The 17,787-nt window shown below is 33.2% G+C and overlaps 1 long non-coding RNA gene across 1 annotated transcript in view; it reads left to right on the forward strand.

Moving 5' to 3' along the window:
* The window catches only part of LOC106999822 (uncharacterized), a 116,044-nt gene that overhangs the window by 47,814 nt on the left and 50,443 nt on the right, over positions 1-17,787 (forward strand). The window contains exons 3-4 of the long non-coding RNA XR_001446729.3: positions 3,456-3,607; positions 8,928-9,049. This is a non-coding gene — a long non-coding RNA (uncharacterized LOC106999822). The remainder of the gene's footprint in view (positions 1-3,455; positions 3,608-8,927; positions 9,050-17,787) is intronic.

Consider the following 17,787-nt stretch of genomic DNA (forward strand, 5'->3'; position numbering starts at 1 on the left):
GTATGTATACTTGTGCCATGTTGCTGTGCTGCGCCCATCAACTCGTCAGCACCCATCAACTCGTCATTTACATCAGGTGTAACTCCCAATGCAATCCCTCCCCCCTCCCCCCTCCCCATGATAGGCCCCGGTGTGTGATGTTCCCCTTCCTGAGTCCAAGTGATCTCATTGTTCAGTTCCCACCTATGAGTGAGAACATGCGGTGTTTGGTTTTCTGTTCTTGTGATAGTTTGCTGAGAATGATGGTTTCCAGCTGCATCCATGTCCCTACAAAGGACACAAACTCATTCTTTTTTATGGCTGCATAATATTCCATGGTGTATATGTGCCACATTTTCTTAATCCAGTCTGTCACTGATGGACATTTGGGTTGATCCCAAGTCTTTGCTATTGTGAATAGTGCTGCAATAAACATACGTGTGCATGTGTCTTTATAGCAGCATGATTTATAATCCTTTGGGTATATACCCAGTAATGGGATGGCTGGGTCATATGGTACATCTAGTCTAGATCCTTGAGGAATCGCCATACTGTTTTCCATAATGGTTGAACTAGTTTACAATCCCACCAACAGTGTAAAAGTGTTCCTATTTCTCCACATCCTCTCCAGCACCTGTTGTTTCCTGACTTTTTAATGATCGCCATTCTAACTGGTGTGAGATGGTATCTCATTGTGGTTTTGATTTGCATTTCTCTGATGGCCAGTGATGATGAGCATTTTTTCATGTGTCTGTTGGCTGTATGAATGTCTTCTTTTGAGAAATGTCTGTTCATATCCTTTGCCCACTTTTTGATGGGGTTGTTTGTTTTTTTCTTGTAAATTTGTTTGAGTTCTTTGTAGGTTCTGGATATTAGCCCTTTGTCAGATGAGTAGATTGCAAAAATTTTCTCCCATTCTGTAGGTTGCCTGTTCACTCTGATGGTAGTTTCTTTTGCTGTGCAGAAGCTCTTTAGTTTAATGAGATCCCATTTGTCAATTTTGGCTTTTGTTGCGGTTGCTTTTGGTGTTTTAGACATGAAGTCTTTGCCCATGCCTATGTCCTGAATGGTATTACCTAGGTTTTCCTATAGGGTTTTTATGGTATTAGGTCTAACATTTAAGTCTCTAATCCATCTTGAATTAATGTTCGTATAAAGAGTAAGGAAAGGATCCAGTTTCAGCTTTCTACTTATGGCTAGCCAATTTTCCCAGCACCGTTCATTAAATAGGGAATCCTTTCCCCATTTCTTGTTTCTCTCTACTTTCTAGTTTGTTGATGTCTGTTCTGCTTTTATAATCTTCTTTCTTCCAATTATTTACACTTGCATTTACTCTTCTTTTTCTAGTTCTTAAGATAGAAAATGAGGTAACTGATCTGAGAACATTTTTTTCTAACATAGCTATTTAGTGCTATAAATCTCCCTCTAAATTTGGCTATAATTGTATTCCCCAAATTTTGACACATGTTTGCACTTTTCCTGAGTAAAAAATGCTTTTAAATTTTTATGCTTCTTTCTTGAATGAATGGAATGAAGAGATAATGAAATAAAAAATATTTATATATTTAGAAAAATATTTATGTAAGTATACACCTATGGCATATATATGTATGTACATACACCTACCTATATATTTAGCAGGGTATATATACACCTACATAAATGTATATATCTGTATACCTATATATACACACCATAAATGTATATATCTCCATATAGTAGGTGTGTATATATGCAGATGTGTGTATGTATATAGGTAGATATATATGTACATAGGTAGATATATATGTAGATATGTACACATACCTACATTACCTAACTACATACATACCTATATATTTATGCCTACCATATATATATTCACACACACCTACATAAACGGATATATATATATGCCTTCATAAATACACACACACACACTCTTACATAAATGGATATACTGGGTATACAGGTAGGTATACAGAATTATGGTACATATTTATGGTATATATATGTATGTATATATACACATTTGTGTGTGTGTGTGTGTATATAAACTGTTATTTCAGTTTTGAATCCAAATGAAGCAATTCACCAATTATTTTATTTTGACTCAAAACTAAAATAGCAGTTCATATAAAAATTGTTAGCAGCTGCAAAGAAACCACTTGACAAATAATGCTTCTCTCATCAAATTTAATAAGTTTTAAATTAACCTAGAATTCTATGTATTCATCATGCTGGCATAATATTTTCAATTACATATACACTGTGGGATGGTTAAATCTAGGTATATTAACAAATGGATTACCTCTCATAATTAGCATTTTTGTAGTGAGAATACAATATTCATTCTCTTAACATTTCTCAAGAACTCAATATATCATCATTAACTATAGTCACCATACTCTACAATCTGTCTCTTGAACTTATTCCTCCTATGCAAGTATCATCGTGTGTCCTTTGACCAATGCTCCTGAATAGCACTAGATATTAATAGGAGTTTCTACTTGAATTCTAGAAATGCTGGACTTCTCTCCTAGCTCTCTGTTCCAGAGTGGCTAAATAATAACAGCAAAATTTCAGTTGAAAACTCTTTGCCAAAAATCCGTGTATTCTTGGTGGGCAGAGATGTGTTCATCTTTGATTTCCACTATACCTATTTCAGTACCTTTAACTCTATTTTTGAAATTAGTTAGGATTGTGAAGTTGTTAAACAATTATTTTTGGAAATAATAAAAATGTCTTAAAAGGCATTTAATATGTGCAGATTATTGGGTTAAATTATTTGACAAGATTATTTTATTTACTCTACAGAGTGACATTATTGTGTCAGTTTAATCCTTATTTTCAGGTGAGAAATATGAAGTTTAATTAACTCATCCTATTTCACAAGAACTTGTAAATTTTGAGGTTAGTACCATAGCTAAGCAGGATAGATTCAGAGCTTGCACACCAATGCTGTGTTTTACTCTCTCCCCAAAACACAACATACTGTTTATTTCATTCATTTGAAATCAAATCATAAATTACATATCTAATTTTTGTTATATGCTAGGAGTTAAATTAGAAAATATATCAGTGGGAGAGAATGCATATTTGAGTTAGAAGTTGCTTTTAGGCCCAAAGTGGATTTCCACCTCAGCATGCACTTTCTGTTCTCTTCCCAGTAACAGTAAACAAGTTGTTCCTTGCCTCCTGCTGTTATTAACTCATCCTTCAGCATGGCTGAATGTCTACTTGGTTTAGAGTGTATGTCTTCGTCTCTTTTGTTTTCTTGTGTGCCGTGCCTCTTCTCTGTGCTCCAGTTCCCCCACTCCGATAGCCCCAGCAAAAAGCCCTCATCTCCTTCTAGTTACCATGACCATGAACTTATTTATGGCCAGATATAGTGTTGTGCCTGCCAGACGACTCCTTCAGAAAATTAGCTTGATTCACTCCCAAAGAAGAAAATCTAGCCAAAAATTCTGTCACTTCCACTCTTTCCCAATTTGCAGATAGCACTGAGATTTTACAGCTCATTCAGGATGGACTAGAAACTGCTCCTCAAAAGAGGCAAATGACCTACTGTTTAAAAGGGCAAGCACGCAGACAGTGGCAACCCAGCGTCTGAACCTATGGCTCTTTGTTAAACTTGAACAGATTAACAGTAAGTCATAAAATATATGATTCTATGTTATTTTGTACTGTATATACTAGAAACTAATAGTTTACTTATCTGTCCAAATGTACATTATACATAAGGAACGTCTGAAAAAGAGACCCAAGTAAACGTAAAAAGATATACCATATTTTCACAATTCAAAGATTATCTTTTTAAATATTTTAATATTTTTGAGGCTTACTGTAGTAAATATGTTTACTACTATTGCATTTTAGTTTATTTGTTTTTTCTTGAAGAAATAAATTAAGTGTGCTTGTCCAGGAAATGAGTGTCTATGAATTTGTCTGGATATTTACCTTTGTAACATCATAGACTGCAGACTTTTTATCCAACTTATACTCTTAGTACATAATAAAACCATTTTCTATTGACAGTCTTTGGTTGTAGCAAAACACAAGTAAGTTTAGAATAACAATCATTCTCTTATCTTTTCTCAAATGATAAATACTTTTGCTTTTAAAATGACTTATTTACAGTAGCACCATATAACATTAATTGTGTTAATGATCTTTCTATTTTAACTAATTGTAATAATGACATTTTGATTACAAATGATATATTTTTATTACAATTATTTAAAAATTATATATGAAGCTATGTTTATTTGAGCAAAATATTGATTTTTTTTGTATGCATATTTCATTGACACAGGTAAAGTAGGTCTAAAATGGGCATAAATTACTCAGAACATTTTAATTCAGTTTTTCATTCAAAGATTTGGAGACTTCCTTTTAGCCTTTAACATGGAAATGTAAAGATTCTTAGGATAACTGGGTCAGTTACACATGATGTTATGAGGAATTTGACTTGTTTATACTTGTTTAACTTACCTCACTCTTCCTATATAGGGCCTCGTCTCAGAGCTTTGTCACTTTCACAAAAAACTTCCTTCATTGACTCTGACAATTATATTTAGGCTTAATTTTGCAACTACATAAACTCATCCTGTAGTGGTAGGCCCTAAATTGTGGGTTCTTAAATTTGGTTCATGTGATTTTATTTGCTTTGTTTTTAGTAGTTGGTATGAAATTGACAATAGAGAATAAGTTAGTACGCACTTGCATTCTCTTTTCCATATGCTAGCTTTCTGTTGATGTTTAAATACTTTAGCCTGATAAATTGAAAGTAAAAAAACCATTTCTGTAGTAAACGTGTTAGAAAGTTACAGCTTATATTTCTTTATAAGTGAAAATAGAAAGTTTCCATGCTGAAAAATTGCCATGAATCAGATATTGCAAATTTGTAGTTTCTCCCTATTAAGCGAGCCAGAAATTAAATATACATGAACATTATAGGCTCACTATCTATTTCAAAGAGAGAAGAATAAAGAATAATTATCCTGAAAGGTATGTTAGAAAATGCATGATGTATCTCATATAATCTGGCTTAAATTTCAAGATAGCCAGGAATATGAATATTTTAAAATTAAATTTGTAATGCTTTCCATGTAATGTTTAAAAATCTACTATGCCAAGGACTTACATAATATACTAAACCACATTGTTTCATGTGTTGATGTAATGTTACATACTAATGGTTTTTTTTTTTTTTTTGCAAAGTTTTAGTTGTTTCTCTAATGACGTTTTAAGCACTTAATGTAATATTTTCCTAAACGACTACTCATCTCCATTTTCTCATTTTAGTATTTCAGTAGATCGCAGGAAGAAAATTTGAGTATTATTACAAGGAAACTCTGTTTATGTGACTTTTTAACTGATAATATTATGTATAGCACCAAAAACAAATACCGGAAAAAAGTTGTACACTTGACGCTATTTTCATTGTTACATAATATTAATAGCGTCCAGCCTGGGCTATAGGGCAAGACTCAATATAAAAAAAATAGTCAAAATATTTTAGGCACTGTTTTTGGGTCTTTAAATCACAGACTATGAGAAGATTATATTGTCTTAGTCTCCAGACTATTAACAGTGCCTAACAAACACTCAGCATATGTTAGAGGAAGGTTGCCAAAATCAATTTGTTTGCCAAGCACCATCAGTACAGATATTGCAATCAGGTCTTCAACATATATATTTTTTAAACTTAAAACCTATAGAGCACTATGAAACTATTAAATTATATACAGTATGAAACATAAACAAAAAGACATGGAAAAATGAAGATAAAATCAACATAAATGAACTAGGTTTTGCTGACTTTGCTTAGTAGATGACTATGCTAGATTAATAAGACCAGTCAGGTCTTCCTGTACACATGTCGTCGAAATCCCCACTTAGCCCAGTGACAGATCTTTCAGAAAACTGTAAATAAATAAATACAATTCCCTTTGCACTTCAAAAACCAGTCATTCTATTTCATTCTATTTCTGCGTGTCTAGAAATTCTATGAGGACTCAGAGTTTCCTCTCACTCACAATATTTTACCTTCATTACCTCAACATACTTCTCTAAATCTTGGTACCCATTCCACTCAAAAGGGATCTAATAATTAAACAACTATATAATGTTATATTCCAAGCAAGGCACTGTCAATAATTAATAAGTACACTAGAATAACAGGCATAACAATATTTTTTTACTGGAAAAATAATGTCTTATTTTTATCCCAGCAATAATGGTTATTATGAGGTATAAATAAAATAACCACCCTCTCAACTGCATATCACCTGATAGCCTTTGTTTATGCAAAAGTTACCTATACATAATTGCTTAAAGTTCCTACTAATTAGTATAGCACTGTCTTTATCTCACTAAAGTTCCTACTAATTAGTATAGCACTGTCTTTATCTCACTCAAATGTTTCTCAATAGAAACATTTGGTTTTGTCATTTTATAAATATTTTCATCTTTTTGAACTTTTTAGAAAAATAATTTATTTTTAATTGACATGACTGTATATATTTATTATGTACAACAAAGTTCTGACACACAATTGCATTACATACTTATCATTTTGTGGTAAGAACAGTCAAAATCCACGGTCTTAGTAATCTTGAAGAATACATGACATTGGGATTGACTATATTCGCCCTTTTTTACAATAGATCCCTTGAACTTAAAATCTTTCACATAATAACAAAAAACATTTTGAAAATAATTGAATTAAATAGGTCTTTTAATTCCTTGCGTTTTTGAAAAGTGCCAAACAAGAATTTGTGCAGAGGAGAATTGTGGAACATTAAAACAAAAAATCTCAAAAACACACCACAATAAAATTGCTAGTAGGGACCAGTTTAGTGAATAATTGCAAGGGAAATAATTCAGTGCTTGAGAAAATGAAGATTATTATTATTTTTTTTTTACTAATTCAATTAAATGACACTATAGAAACAAAAGAACTACTTTGTTTTTTCACTTTTATTTATGCTTCAGTTGTAACAGCGTTACATATAATTTTATTAGGCCACGTTAATGGTATCTGACACTGTTTAGTGCATAATCCTTGTAGTTTGTAATGTTAACTGCATAACTTCTTGGGGTGAGACGTGTATCAGGTCAGAAGACAAGACTTGGTTGTATTGAACACACTAAACTGAAATGAATGGGTTTTGAGTTATCAAGTATTAGAATATATTTAATTTAATTAATTTAAGTTTAAATTGAGTTCATTTCTCAGCAAAATTTTTAAGTGTATAGTTAATTAGCTAAGGTCCAAATTTGCCAGTTGATTCTAATTTGATGAGGGATTTCTTCCAGGCTCTTAATTGCTATATTTGCCTTTTGAAAATTATAAATTCAAAGTCTGAAGAAAGCCGCTAGCCAATTAAATAAATGCTTTACAGAGAAAACATGTATGAACGAGAAACATTATTGGAACTCTGTGTGTTATTTTTTAAAAAATAAAAATTGTGTGTGATAACAGAACTGTAGTTATGTTTTTCAGATATCACTGGAAGTTCAGTAGGAAAAAGTCTCTGCTTATTGAAAAAGAAGACATTCTATTGAATAAAAGTGTTACAAAATAGGAACATAATTCTTTATCAGAGTGGGAAATTTAAAGGATACCTTATCATTTCAATTCATAAAATGCAACTACTGTCAAAAATATCTTGCCTATGTAAAAGTTCTTCCTGAAAGATACATGGCAGAAAGCCATTTTAAACAGTCTCTGCTGACATTTAGGGAAAATAGTGCTCTACTAAACAAGGTAGTACATCTAGCTGTTTCAGTGTATTGTCTAAATTATCATAGTAAGACTAGAAAACTTTACAATTCTTTCCATGAAAATAAATATGTACCTTTACATTTACATTTATCCAGAAATCCTGTTCATATTTCTATGGGGAAATTTTGGATGAAGAACAATTTCCTTATTTGGATTATGTGAATTTGAAGTGAACTATGATGAATTTATTAATTACAAGCAATTTCTCAAGAAAATAAATCTTAAAATGAAGTATTGCCTTATTCTGATATATTCATTATTATTAAAATTTTAGGTTTGGAGCTGTAGCTCACGCCTGTAATCCCAGCTCTTTGGGAGGCTGTGGCGGGTGGATCACCTGAGTCAGGAGTTCAAGACCATTCTTGCCCACATGGCGAAACTCCATCTCTATTAAAAAAAAATACAAAAATTAGTCAGGCATGGTGGTGTGTGCCTGTAGTCCCAGCTACTTAGGAGGCTGAGGTAGAGAATTGCTTGAACCTGGGAGGCAGAGGTTTCAGTGAGCTGAGATCCTGCCACTGCACTTGAGCCTGGGCGACAGAGAGATTCCATCTCAAAAAAAAATAAAAAAAAATTAGAGTAACGGAGCTGATGCCAAAGGCATCTGAGTTATTAAAGATTGGAGAATTTGAAATTATTGTTCAAATGCAATGAGCTAGTGTAAATTATTAGGTTCAAAGTTAAATAATTTTGTATTTAAGTATCATTATTTTATTTGTAAATACTTTCAAAACCCTTCTAATATAAATCTATATATTATAGTGGTTGCTATTCTGAAATTTTAGTGAATTTTCCCCTGGTATATAATTTGCAATAATAATCTAAAAATACATTAATTGGCTCCTTAGCTATTTAAATTAAGATATGAAAGATAGTATATAATAATGATTAAGATTTTTAATTCTTAATTCGGACAACCTTTTTTTTTCCAGAAAATCTTAAAATCTAATTCCAACAATTTAGTATCTGTGTAAACTGAGGCAAATTTCTTAACCTTTCTGAATTTAAGTTTATCAGTAAAATGGGGCTAATGATAATGCCCAACCCAAATTGTTGCTTTGAGAATTTAAAAAAAAAAAATGTACACTTAGCCTAGTGTCTGACATAAACAATTCTAATTATCTTTATGATGTTCAATTTCTTTCTTTCTTCTTTTTTTTTTTTTTTCTTCCTTGAGATGGAGTCTCACACTGTCACCCAGGCTGGAGAGCACTGGCGCAATCTCGGCTCACTGCAACCTCCGTCTCCTGGGTTCAAATGATTCTCCTGCCTCAGCCATGATGCTCAATTTCTAATACTGTAAGTGGTGTTCTAGGTTCTTCTTTCATTCCTTCCTTGCTTTCTGGTAGGATTTCACCTTTGCTATCATCAGATGACTCCACATGTTTTTTATTCTGATACATCTCTAAGCAGTCAGCTGTCCCATGATTGTTTAAAGTTGCGTTGAAAACAACTAGTCTTTTTGGTTCATGGGGTGAAGAGCTATGAAGAGACACATTTAGACATAATGCCACGGACCATGCCTTTCTTAGAGATCCTGAACTTTGAGCTGGATACAGTGACTGGACGGGAATTGAGGTTCTGTGTCTCAGGAAGAGGCTGGTTGCATTCTTTACATGGGAGAAATTCGAGACATTTCTGATACTTGGTGCCAAAAAAGAGGAATGTGGCAGAGAATGATGACTTGTTTACTATGCCCATTGCCCTTTCTGTCTCATAGCCTTTCTTACAGATGGGAGTGGCCATGGACAGAATTTTGGCCCTTTCAATCTGGGTTAAGTTATTCTTAGGCTGGACACTTCCAAGTCTGACCCATAAATAATCTCTCTCTCTTCCCACACACTGACTGAACCTGTGAGTTCAGTGGGTATTAGAATCACTATTTGGAATGAAGTAGGTCAGCAAGTCACCACACACAAAGAGTCTTCCAGAAGAACTGTCTAATCTGGAACATATATGTTGGGTGACTTCATTATGTTAATCACTGACATCTTGGGGTTGTTTGTTACAGCATTGTAACTAATACACATTCCAAATAGGGCAACATTTACTCTGTGGTCTATAAAATGAAAAGAATTATTCAAAAGATATATAAATAACATGTGTAGAAGCAGAATATATAGTTTAAGACAGAGGGAGTAGCAAGTATAGTAGGCAAGAGGAGAGAGATAGAAAGAGATAGAGAATGGGGGGGGGAGAGAGACAGAGAGAGAGAGAGAGAGAGAGATGACCTATTTCAGCAACTGCAATAAGCAGTCTCTCTATACCCATATTAAACACCTTCCTACTTTCCTCTCGTTTACTGGAATCCAACCACAACTAGCACTCTCAGTTCCCCCAAGAAACCAATCTGTTTTCTGTTGCAGGACCTTCTCAAATGTTGTCTCTCCTGCCAGAAATCTCTTCTCCTGAATGTTTGACTAACTCCTATTTACCTCATGTATCTTTAGAAAAATATTTTCTGAAAATACAATAAAATTAGACCCTTGTTCTTAAATTCTTTCATAGTATCTTGTTATTTTCTTAAGTCATCACAATTTGTATTCATTAAATACTATGTATATTAAATTTTAATATATCTGTCTACTCTATCATGCATTAAACTGAATGAAGGTTTATTTATCATTGAAAAATACTTGGAACATAACATGTACAGAAATATTTAGTGAATGGATTTATATAACATGAAAATAGAAAGTAAATAAGGGAGAGTTTTTATAACTTGTTTGTTAGCACTTTATCTTGTGGACAATTGAGTGTTCTGAGTGGTTTTAAGCGATGGGTTGATATCATCCAATTTGCCTTTCAGAAAGATTACTTCATTTGGAAAAGGATTGAGCAAGGTAGAGTAGTGTGGTGTTAGGCAAGTGTAGGGACAATTGTCTCTGTAATTTATGAGATAGATAAAGATAGTATTAATCAAAGAAGTATGAGTGAGACTCAAAAGCAAAGCATGGGACTGAAAGATGCTATGAATGCCAGCCAAATGGAGAAGACAGTACAAGCTACTGATGAAACAATGTTTGGGAGAAACACCCAACATTATTCTTGGTTCCTTATAAGCTATGTAAATTTCATCAAATAGCTTAAATTTTCCGTAGTCTCAGTTTTGTCATCCAAATAAATATGTGTTTTCTTTGTCAGTTCTCAAACTTTTATGCCAGCAGTCAATGAATGAATAAAATTATCAGCAATACTATAGCTTCTTTGATTGAATCCATGAGTGGGGGAGTTCAAAGCCTCAAACCCCTAAAGTTCTGTTCTTGTTACTTTTCCTGAGAGCTCACATTGATATCTGAGGAACTTCTGGGATTTGAGGGCCAAAATGTAAAAATAATTGTACTCCTGGAGATCTACATTTGGATGACATGGATATATCTCTAATTGAACTGTTAATCATATTTCAAATCAGTTTTTCTCTAAGACTGTGCTTTTTCAGTTATCCTATTAATTTTTTATGCTTCATTGATCCACTATTTACTAATTGCTCCTAAATCTACTATCTCCTTCTCATATATTTTGTGTATGGTGTAGCCATCACCATTAAGATGGCCCACTAGGCTGTCGTATTTAGTAAGCCCCAAATTAAACTCCACATATAATCTCCATCTGCAAACCTTTTCCCCATCTTATATTCCCTCACCTGAGTGATTTCCATTAACAACTCTCCAGCTCCCTCTTTGAAAAACTCAAGAAAGTCCTAGACTCCTTTATCTCTTTTTATATCTCTTTTATTTATATTTAAGAGGTAAGACCAAACCTTATTCTCACAAAAATATCTAGATAGTAGTTATAATGATTCAACTAATCAATTAAGTAATCTTTAATGCTGCAAAAATATATTAAACCAATCAAGTAAAATAATTTATAAGAAGATAGGAAGACAAGAAGTTTCTTGTAAATCCATTTTAAAGACTAACAAAAGAACGACAAGAAAAATCAATCAATCAATAAGACCAAAGATAAAAGAAAGCCTGAGAGAACGTTAAGCTACAAAAGTCTGGAGAAGAGAGAGCAGTCAATTCTGTAAAATATTGCAGACAATGAGGCAGGCAAGGACTGAAAGGGAAACACTAATTTAGTAACAAAGAGGAGGTAGAATTTACTAGTGAGAGAAGTTGCTAGAGTCCTGGGCATAGAACTCAGGTTTCATTGGGTTGAAAGGCAAGCAGGAGGTGAGAATGATAGGCATCGATACCTCACAGGAGTCTTGGCCACAGACGTGAGGGTAACAAGTCACCGTATTTCCGAGCCTCACTTTTCTCATCTGTTCAATTGTTGTGATAAATACCTTGTGTTCTGCACAGAGATTTTTGTAGGTTGGGAGGAAAGTGTGGGTGGCACTAGACACTTTTCAAATCACTCTTAAATCCTTGAAAATAAGTAAAATTTCTATGTGAAGTAACCAACACCTAATAATTGTCAGTTACTTATGTTATAATATCTATTTTATATTTTAAAAACAGTGGTCTATTTGAAGCCAGGGTATCTCTTATTCATTTTTACATCTCCAGTCCCTAACACAGTACCCAGTACATAGTAATGACATAATAAATATTGCTTTGTGTCCCCCAAACTGAATTTTGGCATGTAACTTAAATTCTATGCAAGTAAGGGTAAGTGGTTTTAACTCCAAAAAAGATACAGAAGAAATAGAAAAATAAAAAAAAATAGAAGATATAAAAGTGGATGCCATTCAAAAAACAATCCAGCATGTCTTTTCCTTTTTTCTCCTTTCCACAGATAGAGGCTTAGTAGTTCACTAAACCCAAAACTAGTATATGATCTGTCTAGTTTTTAGTTAATTAACATTTACTTTGTGTAAAGGTATCTACAGGAAGACACTGTTAGACAGTTTCCTCAGTCTACAAACCAATGATTACATCTAATGAACAAAATACAGTGGTAGTTGTTTAAAGAAATATTCTAAAAACCCAGAATGATATTAGCACACTACTTGCTATATGAAGAATGAGATTAAAAACTCAGAACTAACCCGCTTCTATGTAACAGCTCTAATGGAACAGAGTATAAAAAGTAATCAAATTTGGAACATATGCAAAATCCTTAGAGTTCACTGGTTTCAGACATAATAATACATGCCAAGTTATATTAATGAGAGATTAAGTATTGTGTACTTGGATTCTTTAAATTATCCTTTGCCTAATTTAGTTTATGTTTGAGTTCCATTCCCCTGCTCATATAATTTCCCTTGTGCTATGTGGAACAGAATGGCCCAGGTAGATAGTATTTTATCCATCAGTAATATCGCATTAATCCAAATGAAACCCATTTAATCCCTAGGGTAGTGAGTCAAGTTTAAGGGACCATTGTGCATTGCTCAAATTAAGAGAAATAAAGAAGAGAGGTACCATGGTGCATAAAATTTGCTGAAGTCCTAAATGTTGATGGAAACAAAATACAAAATAATATTATTTTGAATCTGCACCAGCAGACCTGGCATGGCTCCTCAGTTCACAAATGGAACTTAGGTTTTTGCAGTAGTCTGCACGGATTTTGTATTAAAATTGCGCTTCAATGTTTATAGAGAAGCATATGGAATCAGAACAATTTTCCCTCCCAAAATAGGTGAAAGACAAGTTTAGGCATAAAATGATGGGACACGTGTTCTACAAAGTTTAACAGAAAGTATGTGATTAACTTTTCACCAAGGCAATGGAATTTCAGTTTATATCTTTTATAAAAAGAATCCAAAATATTCTAAGTATTTGTATTCAGTAACAGCTACTAGTGATGCTATACTTCAGTTGTCTTTGGCCATTTCTCTGTCCCTTTCTCATGGTTCTGGATACTAATAGTCCATAATTCTACTCCTCTTTGGAAGAACTGCCCTCCTTCGACTGGAGTCACTTTCCATACATTTGCAGAGAACTGGATGTGTCTGAGTTTTCATCTCTTCATTCAAGCTCACTTGCCTGAAGATGGGACAATGGACAATGCTTAGGGATAATTTGCACTTCACAGATTCCTTGTAAGATTAGGTTAAAGGAATGATTGGCCTGAAGTCACTTTCTTGCTTGTTTTTCTTTTTCTTTCTTTATTCTGGTTCTCTTTATTTCTTACCAGTTTCTCCTGAAAACATTTCCTTAATTCGTAACTTTCATACAAATTATCTCAAACCCATTTCTGGGGAATCCAACATGAGGAAGATAATGTGCAAAAACACTTCTGCACAAAAATTAGTTTATTTTAGAGTTGTCCAATAAATAATCTGTTTGCTGAGAGAAAATGTCTATATTCAGTGAATTCATTAAAAATACATTTATTGTATCTATGTGCCATATTTTCTTTATCCATTCATCTGTTGATGAACATTTAGGTTGCTTCCAAATCTTACCTATTAAGAACAGAGCTGCAACAAACCTGGAGGTTCAGATATCTCTTTGATTTATGGAATCCTTTTCTTTTGACTATAATAAATATAGTCTATATTTATAGTCTATATATATATAGACTATAATAAATATAATAATAATTGTACAAATTAAAATAACTAAGAGTGTAATTATATCATTTGTAACACAAAGGATGAATGGTTGAGGTAATGAATACCCCATTCTCTGTGATGTGATTTTTTTCACATTGCATGCTTATATCAAAACATCTCATGTACCTCAAAAATATATATACATACTAAGAGTGTATATACCCAGAACTAACCTGCTTCTATGAAACAGCTCTAATAGAATAGCATATAAAAAGTAATCAAATTTGGAATAGATACAAAATCCTTAGAGTTCGCTGGTTTCAGATATAATAATATAACCCAGGTTATATTAATTGGAGATTAAGTATTGTATATTTAGAATCTTTAAATTACCCTTTATCTAATTTATTTTATGTTTGAGCTTCATTTGGCTGCTCATATAATTTCTCTTGTGCTATGTGGTACAGAATGGCCCAGGTAGATAGTATTTTATTCATCAGAGATATCCCATTAATCCAACTGAGACCCATTATATCCTTAGGGTAGTGAGCTATGTTTAAGGGACCATTGTGCATTGCTCGAACAGGCATGCAACATGAAAAAAAAAATCACAACATAAAAATAAAACCACAAACATAAAAAAAAAGATTTATTGAGAAGCTATTGGGTGTCAAGCATTGGAATAGGAACTTTGAACATAGAAGAGACAAAGTCTTCTCCCTACCTTCATGGAGCCTATAGTCTACTAGTAGACACAAATATTAAATGTATAATATACTTAATTCGAGATGTGAATATTTTTGTGAAGGGAAAGTTAAGGACTCATGAAAACAAAGATAGGGGAGGGGCAAACTGTATTAGGTAGTCAGAGAAATCATACACAAAGAAATGATATTTAAGCTGAATTTTGAAGATGAACAGGTGAAAACCAGCTAAGTAGTGTGGGGGCATTTCCTCATAAGAGGGAGAAGTTCAGGAGAAAGGTCCAGAGGCAGGAAAAAAGGTCAGCTTGGCTGGAGTATAATGAGCACTTCCGAGTAACTTACAATGAGGAAACCTAGAATAGTCACCCAAAAAAGGTGGGAAGGTGAGCAAGTGCCAAATCATACATGTCCTTGTATGTCACAGTAACAGTTTCTACTTTATACCAAAAACCATTAGAAGAATTAAAGAGTTTGAGGAAGGAGAAAAAAACACATTATATTTGCATTTTAACTGATTGCTTCAAGTTCCAGTTCAGTCTGGAGAGGAGCAAGATCAGGAGGTGATTTTAGTAGGTCTACGTACAGTCCAGGTGAATAATGATAGGGGTCTTGGATGATGGGTGACAGTAGAGGTGGACATAAGTAAACAGTTGAATTAAAAAGATATTTAAAAAGAGAACCAAGTGAATAATTAGAGGTGGAGCAGAAAGGAGGGAGAGGTGTCAAGATAACAGTCTCATTTCTGTCATAAACCCCGGGGTATAAAATCATGTTATGGAGATGTGGACCACAGAAAGGAAAGTAGGTTTGGAGGTGAAAGTTTCAATGATTTATCCTCATTATGTCAAATATATACTACAAATACAGATATGTGCCACTCAGCCATATGCAACCATATGGATATGTCTAAAAAATGCATTGTTAGGTGATTTTTGTCTTGTGTGAACATCATAGAATGGACTTACATAAACCTAGATGGTGCGGCCTACTACACAGCTAGGCTAGATGCTATTGCTCCTAGGCTACAAACCTGTATAGGACATTATTGTACTGAATAGTGTAGGCAATTGTAACACAATGGTAAACATTTATGTATCTAAACATATCTAAGTATGGAAAAGGTACAGTAAAAATACGGTACTGTTATCTCATGGGATGACCATTGTATATTCAGTCTGTCTTTGACTGAAATGTTATGCCACACGTGACTGTATTATCAGGGAGAAGCACAGATTATATTTAATCTGTGTAAACATATTAAATATAAACATGTGATGTATCTTCTGAGTTTCTGATAATGTATTTAGCTTGATTATGACTTTCTTATATATATAACAATTCAGAATATAAAAGCATTGTGTAATTATTGTTAGTCTCCTATAAAATGAAAAGTATATAAAGTCTTACTGATCAAGATTGTAGGACAAGAAGAAAAAAGAATAAAGGGAGACATGTAAAGAGAAAATAAGAGAAAAATAAAGTGAAAAGATTTAATAGAGGAAAGAAAGAAAGAAAACATTTGTTCATTTTTTCTCCATTAATTGTCACAGTAAGATTCAACCTTATGCCAAGGTCATTCACTTGTTTATAATGAAGACAAATGTAAAATACTGCATCCTTCCTATATCATATAAACAACTATTTTTCAACTGAGGGTTGAGACTTTTAATTTGGTGTTTCATCTTTAAAAACATCTATTAAATTGAATTTGGTGTGCTTGTAAATTTGGATTAAGTTTAGTCTGATCTATTCTATAAACAAAATACCTTATTACTCTTGCAAACCATAAGGTGAGATCAAAGCAATGCATTTCCATTAGCCAGACAGTTCCACTAAAGGTAAGTCATTTCTAGTTTCCCAAGAGAATGTCTAAGAGTAATTTAGAAAGAAAATTCTCAAATGTTGTGTGGGATGAACTAGAATAATCACGCACCTAGTGTAAATACAATAGGAAACCTTTTCCATGTTTCTATCCCTGCAGTGTGGATTTTGTAGAGTGATATGTAGAACTCTCAGCTTGGTGTTATAATTGAAACATTGTTGTGTGTTACAAGATTCCATTTTTGATCTCACCACCGTAACAGTCACTCTTTAATCTTTTTTTTTCTCTGTTGCCTCATTTTGCCTTTTCAGAGTATTACGCATGCTGAATACCATTATTGCTTTTGGTTATTAACCAGGGGTGGATTTGGAAAAAGTAATTTTGTGCTGGCTGGATGTCGCAGAATAAGCTGTCAAACATCATAGCAGGTGACAGTGTGCTGTCCTTCTGTGGAGCTGCAGCACAGTGTGTGTTATAGCTGGAAGGTTATAGGTAATCAGAGAGGATTACTGACGGCAGCTTTATTAAATATCTGTGGAGGTCTACTGTGGCTGGGGCCAGATAATATGAGCTTCCAATATGAAAACAGGAAATTATTAATAAACTGGATTGGCTGTTCTGAATGCCCTTGCAAAAGTTTATCTAATTTTATTTTCCAGGGAGATGAATGTCAAGTATTAGATTTATTATTACTTAAGGTGTAGGCCTTTTATTCTTTGAAGTGATTCTCTTTTAATTTGTTATATTTCCCTGGATGTTTGATGATATTAACATTGTTTAAACCAGAATGTTTCCATTCTCATTTTGTAGTAAGTAAATTTTGACAGTTCTGAACAGAGCAGGCTTTATGTGCATTTTCTGATACTATATGATAAAATACAGTTTACCAGGAGATTTAAGTCAGCATAGAAGTTGCGTGATGTTTTTCTACATTCTAATAAAGCGGTTTTATAAATTTCCATTAAATACAATTCTTTAAACTTTTTTGCAGATTTTTCTAAAAGCTAATAATTTGTTTTGCTCATCCTTTACTGAAGGAGAAATTGTTGATTTATTTTTAATT

This window comes from Macaca mulatta, chromosome 8 (genome assembly GCF_049350105.2).
Source record: "Macaca mulatta isolate MMU2019108-1 chromosome 8, T2T-MMU8v2.0, whole genome shotgun sequence".
In the NCBI taxonomy this organism is placed as follows: Eukaryota; Metazoa; Chordata; class Mammalia; order Primates; family Cercopithecidae; genus Macaca; species Macaca mulatta.